The sequence below is a fragment of the Ambystoma mexicanum genome, chromosome 11, assembly GCF_040938575.1.
Source record: "Ambystoma mexicanum isolate Mex_15411 chromosome 11, UKY_AmexF1_1, whole genome shotgun sequence".
In the NCBI taxonomy this organism is placed as follows: domain Eukaryota; kingdom Metazoa; phylum Chordata; class Amphibia; order Caudata; family Ambystomatidae; genus Ambystoma; species Ambystoma mexicanum.
In genome coordinates, this window is record NC_090934.1 from 910,422,504 (window position 1) to 910,442,981 (window position 20,478).

General features: G+C 48.3%; 1 long non-coding RNA gene across 1 annotated transcript in view; it reads right to left on the reverse strand.

The window, feature by feature from the left end:
* Positions 1-20,301: 20,301 nt before the first annotated feature.
* LOC138503904 (uncharacterized) overlaps positions 20,302-20,478 on the reverse strand; it is a 71,014-nt gene continuing 70,837 nt past the window's right edge. The window contains exon 3 of the long non-coding RNA XR_011279728.1: positions 20,302-20,440. This is a non-coding gene — a long non-coding RNA (uncharacterized lncRNA). The remainder of the gene's footprint in view (positions 20,441-20,478) is intronic.

Genomic DNA, 20,478 nt, shown 5'->3' on the forward strand with positions numbered 1-20,478 from the left:
ACAGTATTACTAGATACCAACCAGATTTTAACTTTATCACCCCTCCCAATTTATTGTATGTACTCCCCCCCACCTAACCCCAAAAGTGTTCTGGCAATACTTGGGCAATCTCTCAGTCCCTCCGGGATCTCCGTTCCTGTCTCTATCATTGTAGCCTGAGGTTTGAGGGCCGGGCGGAGGCACCCAGATTTCCTCCAACTTTTGACTCATTCTGATTCATCTCCTTTCAGTTCATACTCTCCTGTGCGTATTAGCCTCCAACTGGGTTGGCTCCCTGCTCCAACAACATTCTTTCGGCTCACCACCCTCTCATCCCTCCTCTCCTGCCATTTGTAAGTGTTCTGGATTGTATTTTTTCAGGAATGGGGCCCATTCCATAGCCCTGGTAGGCGATCGATTGTGTATCAGTCTCGTTAGCTCCTCCATCCTATACAGGTCTAGTGCCTTAGCCGCCCACTCTTTTTTTACTTGGGAGGCTGTCCCTTTTTCATCCGCATGCCAGACATGCCCTCGCTGCCAGCAAGAGAGAGTGCGGCATATGCAGTAGTTTCTCCCAGTTCTCCACTGTTGTTTCAGTTACAAACATCACCAGTAGAGGGTCCATCCTCCTTTCCACCCCAACCGGGTCTCTTATCCACCCCAACACATCTTTCCAATATTGTTGCACCTTATCACAGTTCCACCACACATGCCAGTATGCTATGTGACCACATTTCCTCCAGCAGTGGGGGTCCGCCGCCGGGTACATTTTCCCCACCCTTGCTGAGTCCCATTGCCACCTGTATAGCAGCTTAAGCCCATGCAGCTTATATTGGCAGACGACTGATGTCTGGTATGCATTTAGGCAGAGTGTCTTCCATAGGTCTCGATCGATCTCCCTTCCCATGTGCCTTTCCCATCTTCCCTTGAGCGTTGATATATCATCCCCTCTAGCCTCCAGTAGTGCCTGGTACAGCCTTGAAATAAGACCCCTATTACCCTTCGCCGTGTCTAGAACTCGCTCCTAATTTGTGTCAATTTCCTCTGCAATTCCTCCCTCCATCTTCTTGACATTAGTGCCCCCTTAAGTATGTAAAGACAGATAATTTACTCATCCCCAGAGCAGCCTCCAAGTCTACTATTCCCAGAAATACATCTTTCTTGAGAACCTGCCCCACTCTTTCTAGGCCTGCTTCAAACCAGTCCTGGAAGCAGCTGTGGTCTGGTATGGCATCCTGTATGGGTGGCGCCCATATGTGGCTCAGTGGGGAGGGCCACGTTGTGACCCCTTCCATTTCTTTACTATCTTTCCATAACGTCAATAACGGGCCTAGAATTTTATGCGAGTAGATTCCTTTCGGCATTGCTTTCCTCAGCTCCCACAGCCATTCCCCCAGGGTGACCGGGTGAAATCTGTGATTTTTTATCCCTACCCACTGCTTATCCTTATCTTTACGCAGATGGGGGACCAGTGCCCTGAACTGGGCTGCTCTGTAGTACGTTCTCATTTCAGGTAGTCCCACCCCTCCCTTTTCCATCGGCTGAATCAATAGTTTATAAGCCACCCTTTGCTTTCCCCCTTGCCATTGAAACCTAAGTATTTTGTTCTTTACTTCCTCAAAGTGTATCGATGGTATGTCTATCCCATTTCTCCATTTCCCCTACTAGCCTGTGCAAAAGTGGGGGGAAGTTGCATTCGTAAATTCTTTCCAACCTCCACGGTATTCGCAACCCCCCAGGTCTGACCACCTCAGCAATTGATCTGGCATACCCTCACCTAGGGGAAAGAGAGTCAATTTATAAATATTTATTTTAAAGCCTGACACTTTCCCATATTCACCTATAACCCGAAGCGCTCTTTGGAGAGAGCCTTCCATGTCCGAGAGGTACATAATAATGTCATCTGCATACATGCTAATTTTGTGCATCTGCTGACCTACTGCTATTCCCTCTATCCCTTCATCGCCCCTTATCTTCTCACCCAAGGGCTCCATCGCCAGGGCAAACAGTAGGGGGGAAAGGGGGCAACCCTGCCTGGTACCTCTTGTCAGGTGGAACTTGTGCGATGTTACCCCGTTGACCATTACCCTGGCTGTCAGATTTGAATAAACCGCCCTAATTGCTCTGCACATCCTCTCTCCTACCTGTAGTTTCCGCAGCACCCCGAAGAGGAAGGGCCACTCCACTCTATCGAATGCCTTCTTGGCGTCTAAACTTAGGAGTGCTTGTTCCCCTTGGTTCTCGCCCACGTGTTCCATTAGATCAATGGTCTTCCTGATTGCATCCGGCCCCTGCCTTCCCGCTATGAACCCTACTTGGTCGGGATGTACTAGGTGCAGTAATTTCTCTCAAAATCTCGTCGCCAAGATGCGGGTTAAAATCTTTTCATCCACATTCAAGAGGGAGATTGAGCGGTATGAGGAGCCAAGGGATGGGTCCCAACCCTCCTTAGGGATAACAGAAATCAGGGCCTTGCTAAACGGTGCAGGGGCCTATACTTTCCACCAATCTCGTGCCCTGCTCCCTGTTGAGAAGGATATAATAAATTCCTATATAAGTTTTGTGTGGGGGAGAGTAGAACGTATATCCTTCTTCCCTTGGGTGCTTTTGCCGCCACACATCTACCAGTGCATACCGTTCCATTGTCCGTCCCAGTTCTTTTGCCGCCACACATCTACCAGTGCATACCGTTCCATTGTCCATCCAAGATGCCCCCATCTGTCCTCACCGTTTTCCACGCTTACCTCCCTAGACTTTTTGTCCCATGTTTCATTCGTCAAGGCATTGAAGTCTCCGCCAATAACATATAGGTCAGCCTCCCGCTCATGTATTTTGTCTAGTGCTTCCCTTATAAACCGCTCCTGTCCCTGATTAGGAGCATATATTGCAGCCAGTAGCACTCTTGCACCGTCCAGTGTTCCCATCACTATTAGCAGCTTGCCCTCCAGCAGACTAGTGGCTCTGCACTCTTGGATCCGACAGTGTTTGTGGAGGAGTATCCTTACCCCTCCCTTTTTTGCGGGTCCAGAGGCCCAGTATACCTTACTCCCCCTCCTCTTAGCTCCCGCTCGTCCCCCGGCACCAGTCTAGTTTCTGCCAGGAATAGGATGTCCAGGGAGGCCTTTCGAAACTCTCTAAGTACCAACAACCTTTTGGGCAGGGAATGTAACCCTTTTACATTTAGAGTGCCTACCACCAGGCCCTTCTTGACCACTTTATCCCACATAGCTGGTTCCATCTATTACTTCTGCCATCCTGTAACGAGGGATTGGGGTCGCTTCAGGCTTTCTTCTTTGCCTCACAGAGGGGCTCGCCCAAAAGTATGTGAATTTGCCCTTTTAGTGTCGGTTGTCCCCTTAAACATGTTAATGAAACATGTAACTCCTCTAAAAGTAAAACCCTCCAACGTGGAGGTGTGAACTATGAAGTGTGAGACGCCCCCTCTCTCAGCAGAGGCCACTTTAGAGAGGTTAGAAAAGCCTCCCTCCAACAGTAATTTCATGTTTACCTGAGCATCCCCCTCGGCATACTTGCTTATTGTGTGGCCTCTCGCATTCACTTTGCTTCCCTTTCAGTCCCCTTTCTTCTCTCGGGGCGCTGGATTTTTTCTTGGCGAAGGGCCATTAAGCCTCATAAATTTCGGCCCCGTCTGGACTCTCCTTCTCTGTGGCCTTGGCGCCGGTCGAATACGTGTTTCCCCTGAGGCCGTGTCCTGTGGGCCTTGTGGCCCCCTCACTTGATTTTACGTGTCTGATGTGAGATGTATCAGGGCTTGTTCCGCTTCCTCAATCGATGTCAACCTGTATTCAACTGCTTCTGCCTCAAATTCCAGAGAGAATGGGTAACTGTCATGATGCCTACCTCTAAGGAGCCAGGCCGGGCCCAGCAACCCCAGAGGCAGACATCATTTTCCCCAGGGAAGTCTCAGCGGGCCCAAGTCGGGGCCCTTTGGACTCAGTCCTGGCGCCTTAGGCGCCAGGCTCATAGCGGACCCCAGTCCTGGCGCCTTAGGCGCCAGGCTCATAGAAGAGGATATGTGTTTAAGTGCTTGGGTGCACACTTACCTGATGCAGACCTTGCTGCTTCATCCAGGCCCTCTTGAGGCCTGAATGGGACTACTTAACCTGTAGGACTACTTCACCACCCGGGTGTGGTCGGGGAAGGATACATACCTGATTGGTGGAAGGATACATACCAGGAACTTCTTCCAAGGCTATTTAAACCCCACCCGAACAGCCACACATGCTTCGCGTTGTTCTGCACCTAGCAGCTGGACGCTCACCGTGTCAGCTCCTGCATCCTGACTTCAGCCACGCCTGCCAGCACCCTGGAACACCTGCAAGGGGAGAAAGGAAGAGAATAGGAGAAGAAAAGCCCTTACCTGCTAAATCTGCATCCCGGAGTCATTTCTCCAACGGCCCTGAAAAGGAAGACATCATTTTAAAGGCATTTCGTTTCGATCGCTGCAGCACTGCATTTTACTCACCTTTGCAAGGCGCTTCCATTTTCAGCAGCGATCTTCTGGATTCAGCTACGCCCCGGCGCCTAGAGGAAAAAAGACAAGAACAAAGGTGAGAGGGAGAAAAGGAATAAGGAAAGCTCAGTTTCCTTTTAAGTCTTACCTGTTGGATTATTCCCACTGCATTTCGGGTCCTGCCGCTTCCTGGCATCTCCGGACCCCGGCCCCTATGGGGAAAAAAGACAAAGACATTAAATGAGCGAATGCAAAGACATTACCTGAGCGCTCATCCAGAACTGTTTCACTTCGGGTCGGCGCAATATCTCCGGCACTCCGAACCCCGGCCCCTAAGGGGAAAAAGACATAAGCATTAGCGCTTGCTGCAATTAGACAACGAACATTATTATTAAGCTTGAACTTTTGAACAGAACTTTTACAGCGCCTTACCTGAACAGTCAAGCTTACCTGAACTCCCATCAATCCTCAATCCAGTGAAGTAACTGGGTTTCAACGCGCCCCTGCATCAGAAGCAGGATGGAGAGCTCATCCTTCCAAACCCTAAGGTGAGGCTTCACGGGGAATCGTGGAGGAGGTATCGTGGAGGGTTGGAAGGGAGTGGGAGGCTTGAGCATTGTTCCACAGTTGGTAATACTCCCTTTTCACACACAGGAGGGTATCCAACGAGCCAGGGAAGCCAGAATAGAGGGGCCCTTCCTGTCCATCTTCAGAGTTCTGCGCCTTCGACGCAGCGCCTCCGTGGGAACCAGGTGAGCGTTACAGAACGCGAACCTTACCACAATTTCCCACCTGGGCGCTATGGAGACTTCCGAGACAGATCAGCTGGCCCATCTTTTAGGGGAATTACGGGCAGAAGTGCACTCAGCCTGCCAGGAGACTAATGCTCTCAGAAGGGAACTAATCCTATCCAAGGAAAGAACTGATGATCTGGCCAAAAGGTTATTGCAGGGCCAGGCAGAGCACACTCCTTTACCTGTTTCCGGAGATATTTCTACAACAATGGGTTCGAATAACCCGGTACAAATCAATCTACCTGGGCACATGCCTTTGGCCCCGCCGGAACGTTTTGCGGGGGATCCCAAGAAATATGCCGTTTTTATGAACCAATGCCGTTTACACTTTTTATGCAGGCCCGGGGCCTTCCCCAACGACCAGACCAAAGTAGCCTTTGTACTATCTTACCTCAGTGGCTGTGCTGCCGATTGGTCTATTCCATTGGTAAATCAGGATGATCCCATTCTCCGGGATTTCCAGGGCTTCCAGGCCAGCATGGAAAGATTGTGCGCTCGACACTCGCAGGGACAGGCCCTTGACAACGAACTGCTATCCTTACGACAAGGTAATCAGGATCTTTTGTCCTATATCGCCACCTTTAATAGACTAGTTGTGGAAACCGGATGGCCTGAAAATAAAAGGATCACATTGTTTCATCGAGGCCTGCGCGGAGAGCTTAAAGATGTTATAGCTCAGGTAGTAGATCCACCCCAGGCCTGCGCAGACTACATGGACTTAGTGGTTCAACTTGATCACAGACTTCAAAATAGAAAAGCAGATCGGCTCAAGTATGAAACCAGAGTACCTATCAAGACCCACGTTAACTCCAAGAGTACTGACGTTTCCGAACCTATGCAAATTAGCAGTGTTAAAGGACCATTAACGCAGAAGGAACGAGAGAGAAGGCGACAAATGCAACTTTGTCTGTATTGCGGAACTTCCGGTCACTTTCTTCAAAGTTGTCCAGTTAAACCACCCAAGAAGGTGGTTGGAGCCACTGATAACGAGTTATTGACACCTGGTTCGGGAAACGACCTAGCCCGACAAGCGTAGGGGTCCGCTTGCCGAGCTTGAAAACAAACTCTTTGACCTCGCATTTTGTCATGCCAATGGTGCTTGTGAACCCAAAACAGCCTCAGCAGTTGCATGCTATAAAAGCATACATAGACAGTGGAGCTATTGGAAATTACATAGACCGTGAATTGGCTTCCAGGATTAAGCTTCCTCTCCGCCCGAAAGTAACCCAAGATGTAATTACTACAGTTGATGGAACCGAAATAGCCTCAGGGCCTGTAACGCATTCCACAGTTGAAATCACTCTGGTGGGTCAGGACGGACATCGGGAAGCAATCGTGTTTGATGTGATCAAGGCCCCACAATTTCAAGTACTTCTTGGAATCCCTTGGTTAGAAACACATAATCCGAGAATAGGCTGGCGATCAAAGAAGATAACTTTTCCTGATTGTGAACCAACCTGTTACCCAAGGAATCCAGCTATGGGTCTAGCCTCTGTAACTTCCACCCCTGTACAGCTACCATCTGAATACCAAGAATTCCAAGACGTTTTTCAGAAAGAGCAGGCTAACACGTTACCTCCCCATCGGTCTTACGATTGCCAAATCGACTTGGTACCCAATGCACAACTACCTTGTAGTAGGATTTATGCTCTTACTGAACCTGAGAACCTGCATTTGCGCCAGTATTTGGATCAATACCTGGCCAATGGTTTCATTCGCCCATCAAAGTCACCAGTCTCTTCCGCTTTGTTCTTCGTACCTAAAAAGGAAGGAGACCTTAGGGCCTGTATTGACTACCGCGCCCTAAATCAGATAACGATTAAGAATCGTTACCCTTTGCCCCTGATACCTGAGCTTATCGACCAAGTAAAAGATGCTCGTGTGTACACCAAGCTAGATCTCCGAGGAGCTTACCACCTGGTACGTATAAAAGAGGGCGACAAGTGGAAGACTGCATTCCGCACCAAATTTGGGCTCTTCGAATATCAAGTAATGCCCTTCGGTTTGTGCAACGCACCTGCCGCCGTTCAGTACTTCATGAATGATGTTCTTCGGGAACTTATCGATGTTTGTGTCATCGTTTATATTGACGACATCCTGGTGTATTCCTCCTCAGAATCTGATCACAGAAACCATGTTAGGGCAGTTCTTGAGAAATTGCGCCAGCACAAATTATTTGCCACGCTCGAAAAATGCGTTTTTCATACCACAGAAGTGGAGTTTCTCGGATTCATCCTGACACCTCAAGGAATCCGAATGGACTTGCGGAAAGTGGACGCCATTCTCAAATGGCCATCTCCTAGCTCTGTGAAGGGAGTGCAAAGCATGCTTGGCTTTGCCAATTTCTATAGAAGGTTCATCCCGGAATTTTCTCGAACTGTTCAACCCATCACAGCTCTCCTAAAGAAAAACAAACGCTTTCAATGGACTCTTGAGGCTGAACAAGCCTTTCAGGACCTGAAAACCAAATTCACCTCTGCACCTGTATTGAAGCACCCGCGCCCAGATCTCCCTTACATCGTGGAAACCGATGCATCCAGTTCGGCCATGGGAGCTGTCCTGTCTCAAAGAGACCCAGAAACTAACCAACTACACCCTGTAGCCTTTTGGTCCAGAAAATTCTCTCCACCTGAACTCAATTACGCAATTACCGACAAAGAACTACTGGCTATTAAATCAGCTTTCAAGGCTTGGCGTCACTATCTTCTCGGTGCAAGACACACCATCACCGTAATTACGGACCACAGAAATTTGCAGTATTTAAAGACGGCCAAAGCTCAATCTTCGCGACAACTCCGATGGGCTTTATTCTTTGCGGAATTTGATTTTGTAATTACCTATCGCCCTGGCTGCAAGAATGGTAAGGCAGATGCCTTATCCCGGATAGGCATGGAATAACCCAATTCGAGTTTAGAACCTGTGCCAATCATACCGGAACAAAGAATTCTGGGCTTGACTTCATTGCAAACCATTGAGGACATACAAGCTCAAGTAAAACAGCTTTTTGACTCTTCTGCCTTACTGGAATGGAGTCAAAAGGGTCCTCACTACACCGTTAAGGATGATTTACCCTACTTCCAAGAGCGGTTATTTCTGCCAAGTAAAGAATTGCAGGAACTTGTCATTACCCGTCATCATGAATCATTAATGGAAGGACACCCCGGTATCGGGAAAACAGAAGAAAAGATCAAACGCCACTTCTGGTGGCCTTCTTGGAGAAAAGACATAAAGTCATTTGTGTTGTCTTGCGGAATCTGTGCCCAAAATAAGAGTCAAAAGAAAAGGCCAGCCGGCCTACTTCAACCTTTGGACATTCCACCAGCACCTTGGCACACCTTGTCAATGGACTTTATAACTGACCTGACTCCTTGTGGTGGTTACAACACGATTCTCGTAATAGTGGATCTATTCTCCAAAATGGCCCATTTTATCCCTTTAAAAGGATTGCCGTCAGCTTCCACCTTGGCCAAGGAATTTATGGAAAATATAGTGCGGTTACATGGTTTCCCTTCCATATTAGTCTCAGACCGTGGAAGTCAATTTATCTCCCACTTTTGGAAGAAATGTTGCCAACTAGCACAAATAGACGTGCGGTTATCCACCAGCCACCACCCCCAGACCGATGGACAAACCGAGAGAACCAATCAGACTCTCGAGCAATATCTGCGGTGCATGTTACACCAATCCGAGTTGAATTGGAAGGACATCCTTTGGATTGCAGAATATGCATACAACAATTCAGTGCATTCTGGAACCGGACAGACTCCTTTTTATACCCTGTATGGTCACCATCCTCGGACCTCTGACCTAGATCCACCTCTGACCCTGGAGATGCCTGCAGTAAATCACCTACATTCCACAATAACCCAAGCCTTCAAAGAAGCTACAACCCACTTACAGCAAGCCAAGAAAAAGTATAAAGAAAACGCTGATTTGCACCGAAGTAAAACTCCTCCTTACCAAGTAGGAGATCAGGTATGGCTAGCAACTAAACATCTACCCCTCAAGGGTCAGCGAACTTTTAATCCCAGATTCATTGGGCCTTACCCCATCAAAGCTATTATCAACCCAGTGGCCTTTAAACTCGATTTACCATCCAACATGCGGATTCATCCCGTTTTTCACGCATCTCTTCTAAAACCAGTACAACCTGGAACCAGACTGTCTGAGCCCCCAGGCCCTGTCCAAATTGATGGAGAATTAGAATTCGAAGTGAAAGACATTTTAGATTCCAAGATAGTTAAGTCGAAACTCTTCTATCTTGTTGATTGGAAAGGATATGGACCTCAGGAAAGATCTTGGGAACCCAGTAACTATGTTCACGCACCACGATTAATTCAAAGATTCCATCGAAGATTCCCGCACAAACCAAAACCCCCGGAGGAAAAGACCTTGGGAGGGGCCTTGAGGGGGGGTACTGTCATGATGCCTACCACTAAGGAGCCAGGCCGGGCCCAGCAACCCCAGAGGCAGACATCATTTTCCCCAGGGAAGTCTCAGCGGGCCCAAGTCGGGGCCCTTTGGACTCAGTCCTGGCGCCTTAGGCGCCAGGCTCATAGCGGACCCCAGTCCTGGCGCCTTAGGCGCCAGGCTCATAGAAGAGGATATGTGTTTAAGTGCTTGGCTGCACACTTACCTGATGCAGACCTTGCTGCTTCATCCAGGCCCTCTTGAGGCCTGAATGGGACTACTTAACCTGTAGGACTACTTCACCACCCGGGTGTGGTCGGGGAAGGATACATACCTGATTGGTGGAAGGATACATACCAGGAACTTCTTCCAAGGCTATTTAAACCCCACCCGAACAGCCACACATGCTTCGCGTTGTTCTGCACCTAGCAGCTGGACGCTCACCGTGTCAGCTCCTGCATCCTGACTTCAGCCACGCCTGCCAGCACCCTGGAACACCTGCAAGGGGAGAAAGGAAGAGAATAGGAGAAGAAAAGCCCTTACCTGCTAAATCTGCATCCCGGAGTCATTTCTCCAACGGCCCTGAAAAGGAAGACATCATTTTAAAGGCATTTCGTTTCGATCGCTGCAGCACTGCATTTTACTCACCTTTGCAAGGCGCTTCCATTTTCAGCAGCGATCTTCTGGATTCAGCTACGCCCCGGCACCTAGAGGAAAAAAGACAAGAACAAAGGTGAGAGGGAGAAAAGGAATAAGGAAAGCTCAGTTTCCTTTTAAGTCTTACCTGTTGGATTATTCCCACTGCATTTCGGGTCCTGCCGCTTCCTGGCATCTCCGGACCCCGGCCCCTATGGGGAAAAAAGACAAAGACATTAAATGAGCGAATGCAAAGACATTACCTGAGCGCTCATCCAGAACTGTTTCACTTCGGGTCGGCGCCATATCTCCGGCACTCCGAACCCCGGCCCCTAAGGGGAAAAAGACATAAGCATTAGCGCTTGCTGCAATTAGACAACGAACATTATTATTAAGCTTGAACTTTTGAACAGAACTTTTACAGCGCCTTACCTGAACAGTCAAGCTTACCTGAACTCCCATCAATCCTCAATCCAGTGAAGTAACTGGGTTTCAACGCGCCCCTGCATCAGAAGCAGGATGGAGAGCTCATCCTTCCAAACCCTAAGGTGAGGCTTCACGGGGAATCGTGGAGGAGGTATCGTGGAGGGTTGGAAGGGAGTGGGAGGCTTGAGCATTGTTCCACAGTTGGTAATACTCCCTTTTCACGCACAGGAGGGTATCCAACGAGCCAGGGAAGCCAGAATAGAGGGGCCCTTCCTGTCCATCTTCAGAGTTCTGCGCCTTCGACGCCGCGCCTCCGTGGGAACCAGGTGAGCGTTACAGTAACCCCATCTATAGCGGATCTCCCTCTCACGCAACCAGGTCGTAAGCGGCCTGCAGCCTCTTCTCCTCGCAAGTGTAAAATTGGAGAGGTCTTGGTACACATTGACTTTGGAGCCCTCAAATTCAATTTCCTGTTGCTGCTTAGCTATGTTCAGGACCTCTTGCCTGTCTCTGTAACTTAGGATCTTGACCACAACGGAGCGGGGGCCGTTCCCATAAGCGTTTCCACCCCTGTGGGCCCTTTCCAACTACACCAACCTGCACCCTTCTGCTGCGAAGAGCTGATGAATCAGCGCCTGTACATTTTCTTCAACTTGTCTCCTCATCTCTCTGTCCGACTCATTCAGGCCCAGTATTCTAACATTGTTTCTTCCCTCCCTATTTTCAAGGTCATCGATTTTTAGCCTCATTTCTTCTTCCAGAAGGTCCATCGCAGTCATTCTAGCGTCTAGACGCATCTTTACCATGTCGGCGTTGAGTTGATTATGTTCCAGTGCTTCTACCTTGCCTTCCACTACGGATACTCTGCCAGCCAAATCCGCTAGAGAAGCCTGAATATCTCCTCTCAGGGCTTTAATCCCTGTGAGGATGTGTCCTATATCCTCTTTGGTCGAGAATTGGGAGAGGTCTACTCCTGTTTCCATTGTGGTCGGCCTCTCTGCGTGCTTACCTTGCTGCTTTAAGTGCCGCTTTTGGCGCTGCCCCCTTTTCCCCTTCTCGTTTAGTGTGTCCTCTAGTCTTCTATTCTCTCTTTCCTTTGTGGTTACACTGCAAACTTCTTGGTTTCTGCTCCGTCCTGGGTTACCTCTCACTGGTACGGAGCTCCGGACAGTGCAATGTCACGGGGGCTATGGGCTTCCGCAGGGTAGCAGTGTTTTGCATGCTGTTTTACATCAGTCCTTGAGCCCCGTTTGGCGTTGTCCGTAATTACCCCCTCTGGGCTCGGAAATAGAGGGTTGAGGTTACCTGCTGGCCTCCTCACCGCCTCACAGCAGCGTGGGTTTGGTTTGTCTCTCCTACGCCTGGGCTCTAAATCCGTGCCCAGTCTCAGCTCCTCACCATGCCTTGCTCCAGCCACATTGTAGTCCCTGTTGTCCCCGGACTTGCAGCCTTGGGAAGGGCCGGGGCACAGCACGTATCCTCCTGTCCGTGTTGGTGTTAGCCTTCTTCTGCTCCCCCTCGTCTCTTCACCTGATCTCTCCCCTTTGTAATTACTTCACCCGCTCTGTTGCCTCGCCGCTCCCCAGCACACCCCTGCCAATGGGAGGGATGATTTACCCATTGCAGCTGTATGAGGCCTCACTCGTTGCTCCAATGCCACTGGGGGTTTGTGCGTCGTTTTCCGTGCACTTAGCCTATTATTTTGCTTACTTCTCGGGGTCGGGCGCGCCCAAGGGGGAAGTCAATGCCTACTTCCCTTATCCGAGTCTTCCACTTTTCTATGTGCCTCCGGTTATGGGCCACTGCTGCGCTCTTTCCCCACACCACATGGCCCAGGCTGCGAGCGGCACAATCTGGTATGCCACAGCCACAGTCCCCTCTGGCGTTCTGCCTTTGCTGCGTGAGCAGCGGGCTCCTTTCTTCCGGGCCCCTCTTCGGGCACGCTATCTGCCCAGTTATAGTACCGCGGCACAGCCCTAGGATCACTGGTTCCCTGGCGCGATCTCACGTATAAGACTCCTACGCCTTTCTTCTCCAGGCCCAGCTTACCCTCTCCCTTAGTCCTACGCACCGGGGTCTTTCCTCCTTGCCGTTGGTCCTCTCAGCTCCATGCGATCAGGGCGCGGGGGATGCATCTCTGATCGGCTGTCCGAGGGGGCCCCTCTGGCGTACCTCGTTCACCCCACCACAGAGGGCTCGCCCTGGAGCAGCACAGGTGGGAAGTCGCGTCCCAGCTAAGCACCATGACGTTCCCCAGAGTGGATGGTCCCCCCTCGGGCAGCTTCGCCGGCTCAACCGGGTGTTTCGGTGAGGACTCGCCGTTGGCAACTCCAGCTGGAATCCTCCTCTGGCAGCCTCGTTCAGCTCGTCGTGGGGTGTGTGCAGCTCGGATGGGGGAGTCTGTCACCACAGGAGGCTTTGCTTCACCTCGGCACGCCCCCAACAGAGGCGGCCAAGGTACTTCAGGCTTTCTTCACCGCCGAGCGCGGTCCTGTCACCGCCGGCACCTCTGGGGAAGGCCCCTTCTGCGTTTGTGTTAATTCCCATGGGCGGTTATTACTGCCTTTGCACCTACGTTAATTCTGGTTCAGGCGAGTGTCTCTGCTCACAGATCCTTCGGGTATGGATGCTCGATCTCCTCTCATAAGTGCTGGAGGGAGCGGGAGCTGCGTACTTAGGCAGCCATCTTGTCCCACGCCCCCTAGTGGTCTCCACCCCAACTCATTCTTTAATACTGTCCTCTTCTGTTGGCACAGCTTCGGTGTCACTCCCAGGCTCTAATGTTACTCTGCATTAGTGGGTGTGTCAGCCAATCTCAAAAGCCAGACTGAATTCAACGTTCCAAGCAACCTGAGAAATGGAGGCCCCCACTGGCCACCTTCCATCCCACTTCCCGTTCTCCGTTCCCTGTCACCTCCTAACCCTGCCCCGACATCCCCCATTCACCTGTTGCAGTGCCACGCTGCATCTCACCCCACTTCACCGATGACCGCCATGGAAATGGAAGAGGGGCTGTGCACACGAGGTCTGACTTCCAGTTCCATGGCGGCCATGTTAGATGAGAAATGGATGCCTTTGTATGCACCAACAGGTCGCGCACTCGTAGCAACCCATTGATTCATACAAATGTACTGCTGTTGACATCCCGAGGGTTAGACTCGGGTGCTAATTGGCCTGTGCTTTGCTTGGGCTTACAACTTGGGGCCCCCGTGTCATTAACACCCAGTGAAGCACCCAGAACAGGGCCTTATTGCTATATCCTATATCTAAGAATCTTTTCTCTTCTCCCTGGCATTCTCTGGCATTAGATTGTACTGCATCTTTGACAATCACCATACACTTGCGTCTACTCGTCTCCATTGTTATCATGCACTTTGGTCTCATTTCTTCCTTTACACTACTGATGTTATCACATCCTTCCATTCTACTCGTGATGTTAGCATCGTATTCTTCCCCTCTCTTGGTTTTACATCTCCTTCTCCTCCCTTGCTGTTACTACTTTCTTTCTCACCACATCTGATTTTACGAACTCCTATCTCTCCACTCCTGATGTTACAACTTCCATCTCCACTTCTGATGGTGTCACCTGCTTTCTCTCTAATCTTGTTCCCACCTTCTTTTCCACTGCTGACATTACTACCACCTTTCTCTCCACTTCCGTAGCCACCTCCTTTTCCACTCCTGATGCTATTACCTTCCTTTCTACTATTACCTCCTTCCACATCCCTTCAGCTCTCAACACTTCCTCCAGCTATTCTCTGCCAGCTCCTCTCCAGTCTCCTCCTCTCTTGTACCGTCCTGGTCTTCAACTGCCTTGCAGGCTCCAGGCTTCACTAACTCCAACCCTCCTGATCCCACAACCCACACTAAGCAGCTGAGGATAGCTGCATTTATACTTTGTTCTTTCCCTTGTGGAGGTCATTCACTGAAGCTCTTAAACTGGGTGAATTGTGTGCTGGGATTGTTGACCTTTTTTAGATGCATGGGAAGCTGTTCTGGGCAAAAAGGGTGGGACGAAGTCTATACATGACTTGTCTGTATGTGCATTCAGAGCTGGAAACACTCCAAGTAAGTTTCCTACATCCTGTCATTCATTTGTGATGCTGCAGGGTCTCAAAAATGGACACAATGTTTCCACAGTGGGTGATTTGCTCACCAGGGCACAATGGAGATATAAGCTTTCTTTCTGCATACGTTTTCAACTGTTTTGGAAGTCTCTGGCTCAAAAGGTGGTGTGTGTGTGTGGGACTGTGTAGTTCAACATGAGTCATACAAATAAGGTGGTGTTTGTGGGACTATGGAGTTCAACACAAGTCACGCAAATTCCTAAATGTGTGTTTATTGAAGTTCCAGGAGAGCAGGTAACTGTGCCTAGACCTAATCTGCCTTCATCTGGGACAATGAATCCTTAAAGGGAAAATCTTCATTTTCAGTGTTGTATGTTTGGGTCCGGCTTGGAAGACCTTTGTGTTCTCTCTCACCCTGACGGTGTGGGGGAGGGGCTTTCCACTACCCTGCAGGTTATACTCGGGGTTCTGGTTATGGACTGACCCCTTAACATTGTTCTGTCCGGATTACATAGTGGTGAGGCAAAGTGAGTGTCCTCTGCTAGGTGCTGAAGACCAAGGCAAGGTGGCCAGTGAATCCCACCCATAGCACCTCAGATCCCCAGATCCAACATCCACTGGCTCAGGGTAACACAGGCCCCCTGAGTCGTCATCTTGCTGGTTCCCAGACTCATGCAGGGAACCTCATCACACTCTACAAAACACATTTCATGATGCATGTGATCAAAGAAAATCATGAGGCGTATCATGCCAGTCATGTTCCATTTCCATTAAGGTTGAGCGCAAAGAAAATCATGTGCTCTGTCACAACAATATATGCTCCGCTGAGCCCTTTCAATGCCCCAAGTGTACCCAAAGGAAACCATATGACATGTCACAACAATACATGTTGCACTTCTATCCCCTTTTATGCTGGAAATAATGTGGCTGGCCGAACCAATGTAAGTCTTGATGCCTCTTTTATACTGTGAATGTCCAAGGAAATTGTGTAGCCTGCCACAACAATATATGATATGCTACAATGTTTCATGCTGTGAGTAGGCTCAACTAAAATCATGAACAACATACATATACACAAACCCCTCCCTCCCACACTATCATGGTGTAAGTGTGCTCAGAACTGGCAATTACTGCAACAATATATGCTGCACCGATACCCTTTAATTCTGCTTTTGTGTCCAAAGAGAATCAAGTGGCCTATCAAAGAAATATGTGCCCTGTTGTCCGCTTTCATGCTATGGTCTTGTTAAGATGAATTTCTAAAACTAGCCCTGTTGAACAGATTTTAATGGACCACCTCAGTTATGGTCAACAGGGAGCTCTGACCCAATCAAGATGCAATGGAGAGTGGTCAAGGCTTAATCTCAGGAGAGTGTGGGCATGGTCAGTGGCCCTCAATTACTCCACACAGGATAATCCACAATGATTCAGTTTAGAAAGTCAGATATAAAAATACAGCTATTTATTTAGGCCTTGAGAACAGAGAATTATCACACATTACTCTATGATACAAATATATACAATCACAATAATGTTCATTCACTATACATCATCAAATAACTTTCTATGTAAGAAAGGTAAGTGATGCAGATGCAGTTCAAATGATGAGAACCGGTCCCAAGTTCAATTCACCAAACATGAGAAGTCCAAAGATGTATGGGGCCTATTGCTCAAAAGTAACAGTTTCCAACTACTGCCTTCCCCCAATTGTAGCACAGGAGTTCAGGGGGCCTTTGCCTGGTAACCCCCCATATTGTTTTGTATTTTAAAACTCTGTGTAACAGGGGTTGCTAGGCCTTGCCCCAGCTGTCCCGTATGGAGCATTTATTTATATTACCTAGGAGGTTTCCAGGTCAAGGCCAGCAAACTCCTCTTCCCCGCCAACAAATGCAGTGGTCAACAGGTCTTGTCCTGGAAGCCGCCGTAGCTGCTTGTTTTTGTAAATGGGAACAGTGGGTCACCAGGGCAAGGCCGGGCAACCACCCGACCCCCAGCAGGAATGGCAGGGGTCACCGGGTCTTGCCCAGGCTGCCCCTGCAGCAGTGTTTTATTTTACGAGCGGGAGGGGCGCAAGGGCACGGCCCAGCAAACCCCTAAAAACAGGCGACGGGGAGTCAGAAGAGGGTTTACATTGAAATCACATCTGGAACATGCTGCAGCAGCCAATGAGGAAAGACCTTATTTGGCTGCTTCAGCTTGTCCCTGCTTTCTCTGATTAGCTATCACACTAAAACACAGAAAGAGATTGCTAATCATAGGAAATGGCCTGGACTTGGGCTTCGTGTAAGTAATCGGCTGAAGGCGAATAGCTGGTTTTCAGCCAAAATTCAGCTGAATACTTACTCAAAGCCGAAACTCTGTAAACTCTTAGTTCCAACCCAAGGTTTCTCTTTAGGAAGCCTATGGACTTGTGGTGGTGATTCAGAGTAGTTTCAAATTATTTAAAAGTTCTACAACAATTTACCAGACGATGGGTAAGTTATCCTCACTTTTGCAAACCCAAGACTAACCCAGGGCAGGATACTTGAACCAGGTTCAACGAATAAAGGCAAGTAGGTGGAATATTGGAGAAAAAGGAGCTTGTTCCCAATGTTATCCTATGGAGGACACGGTGGACAGGCATAGTTATACTTACTTGCTCCCCTGACTCCCATTTTACCAGTGATCACGTTGTGTCGACTGGGGGTCTCTGGGAGCACAATCTTCCGTCCTTTGTTGCAGTGAGAGGTGCCCGGGAGTTAAAGGTTTGAGTATTCTTCCGCTCTGTTGCAACTGCAATGTGCAATCCCTGTCGATGAAGAAATGCAGATTCCAGCAATGCAGATCTCCTCAGGACATTTCAATGGATGGAGAAAGGTCAGTTCCAGTGATTATCATTGTCTGCAGTCAACGACATGCGTCCTTCCAGTTGCCATCACAGAAGCTGCTCCAAGACAGGTTGCCTAGAAAATGGAAAACTGGATTTTGGGGAGAAGATCACGTTTGGCACAAGAGTCCAAGGCTTGTAGCAATGGCAAGGGTCTTCGAAGATCGGAAGAGGAGCAGGGCTTCACTGGGCCAGTCACTGGAGAGGTGGCTGGGCCACTGCAGAAATCGTGCTCGGGTCATCAAAGGGCTGCTTTTCTTTCAAGGATTCAATGTAGATCTGAAGAATTGCTGCAGGAGTCTTATCCAAATTCCAAGCAGGAAGCAACTGAAAGCCCACCAATGGTAATGATTTGCACCATTCATACAGCCAGTAGTTTTCCAATTAGGGACAACTACTGGTTTCACATCTGCCCCAGTAGCAAACCTTCTCGCACCAGTGATGTAGCCTGGGAGTACACAGACACAGCCCCCTTACTGGGCCACACCCACAAAGACTCATTAGCCTGCGAAAGCAGCAGCTTACCCGGGCAAGTGCATGACCTTCCAAGGACTTTTCTGTCCTCAAAAAGCAGGAAAAAGGCCAAACTACAATAGGGCCAAAAACAAGTGAAAATCTTATGGCCCAGCCATTTTAGTGCACTAGCCACGTTTAGTAACCATGTGTGCACAATAAAAAGAATGCAAAAAAGAGTCAAAGCATATCTGCTGCCACCAGCTTGTCTTTAGGCACATATAAACGTAACCAGAAATCCCATGTGTAAAAAGCAAAGGTGATACAAAAGTACCCCCAGTGGCGGTTGGTGAATTTTTCAACTGGTGGGGCATAAATGTATGTGCCTAATATCATCATTGCAACATACTTTACTTCGGCATTTAGCCATACAAAGTCTCCAAGGTACACAAAACAATACAATTTAAAATACAAGTACAGGTATAACGTGCAAATCCGTAGGAATAAAAATCCCATTACATGCCTTGTCCAATCTTGCAACAGCTTACATTATTCAATCAAAGTAGTAGTAATCTTTACACATAGAATCCCCTGGTAAGTTGTACCTGGAGCAGGGAGCCTTTGACTTAAATAGGGCTCTGCCACCAAGCCGGCTCGGGGTAGCCTTTCAAAGGTTGCTCTGTGCTGCCATGACAAATGTGCTTTATTCAAATTAAAATCTCCCTGCTCCTGTCCTGGAGCTCCCGGTGCCAGCACGAGTGTGGTGCATTTTTCATTTAAATACGGTAACCCTTAAATGGTTCCTGTGAGATGGCGTGGCTGCGGACCCCTATTAAGTGAAAAGTGTGTGCTCTAACACTGGAACGGGAAGCTTGTCACTTAAATAGGGCACCACCACTATGCCAATTCGGAGGAACCTTTTAAAGGCTACCCTGTGCTGCCATGTCATCAGACCTCTATTAAAGTGAAAAGCTTAGTCTCCAGCACCGAAGCGAGAAGCTTTTAGAATAAATAGGGTGCTGCCACAATTCCAGCTCGGGGAGCCTTTCAAAGGTTGTCCTGTGCTGGCATGGCATCAGTGCCCTGTTAAAATAAAAAAGCACAGCGGAAGCACGAGAGATGGGCACTTTTCATTTAAATAGGGTGCCTCCACCACGCCAACTTGGGAAGTCCTTGAAACGAGTTGGTGTGGCAGAGGCTCGCCGTGAGGTTGAGGCAAAAGTGAAAAGCTCGTCCCCCCGGGAACGTATGTTTTTATACATGAAAATAGTTTGCATAAAGATAATACAGACTATATAAAAAGAAATCAAAAAGATTGTACAAGCAGTTCTATATGATAATGAGTTTTGATGTTCAAAGTATTTTGTCATTTTTGTTTTTAGTATGAGAACATATTGCCACATCCTACCTTCAGCATCGTATTTGCATCCAATTCCTTCTACTGTACATGTGCTGAAAGAAAGATAACATACATTGTGTAAGTCAACAGATGTTAAGGCAGTGCTCTTGTTTTCGACTCAGTTCGTTTTTTAAGTTCTGTTCACTGAAATATTTTTCCCTTGATGAGTTTGTTAAACTTGGTTCTTTTTGACAGCTTGCCAAATACTAATTCAACTCCAATGACGTGAGGCCATTGCTGTCTGATAAATAAGGTACTGATTGAGTATATGGTAGCATCAGGCAACTTATTAGATTCTTCGAAAACCTCATCTCACTACACTGCAAATGTAGTTCAACCTAAACTTCCTAGCATTATATATGGTTCCCTTTGTTGCAATTATTTTATTATATTCATGATTCTGCTCATTATCTTCTTGTTTCCTTTTAAAAAACATCTGGTCTGGAATGATTATTAAATCATACAACTGTGTGCCTATTGTTGTTCAATTAGCCACTGCGCCTCCATATTACTATAAAAGAAAGCTGTGATTTTGACATACTACCAAAACTGGTTCCCTTAGAATCTATACGTTTTGTGTGTATGGACATTAAGGCTTGGTTTTGACAGAAGCAACACTAAGTCAACCCAGATGACATATGACATAGGCAGCATTTAAGGCCCTTGGATGCACTGCATCTCAATCTTTACACCACCAGATAGATTATTGTGAAGTAAAACCATGATGATTAAACACAATTCCTATCACTAAAGTGGCACATCCTAAATAAACCCTCTATTTATATACTTACCAAGTTTGGCAATGTTCCCGTGGCCAGAATGCCTCTCCAAGTTCATAGAAATTGTCTTCTACATCATAGCAGCCACACTTCGCCATGCACTTCATGTAAGCTTCATTGAAGAAGGGCTTGTCTGGTGGACATCTGGGATAACAGCCTAGGTTGAAGTGGAGAGGAGGGTCATTGAATCTTTCT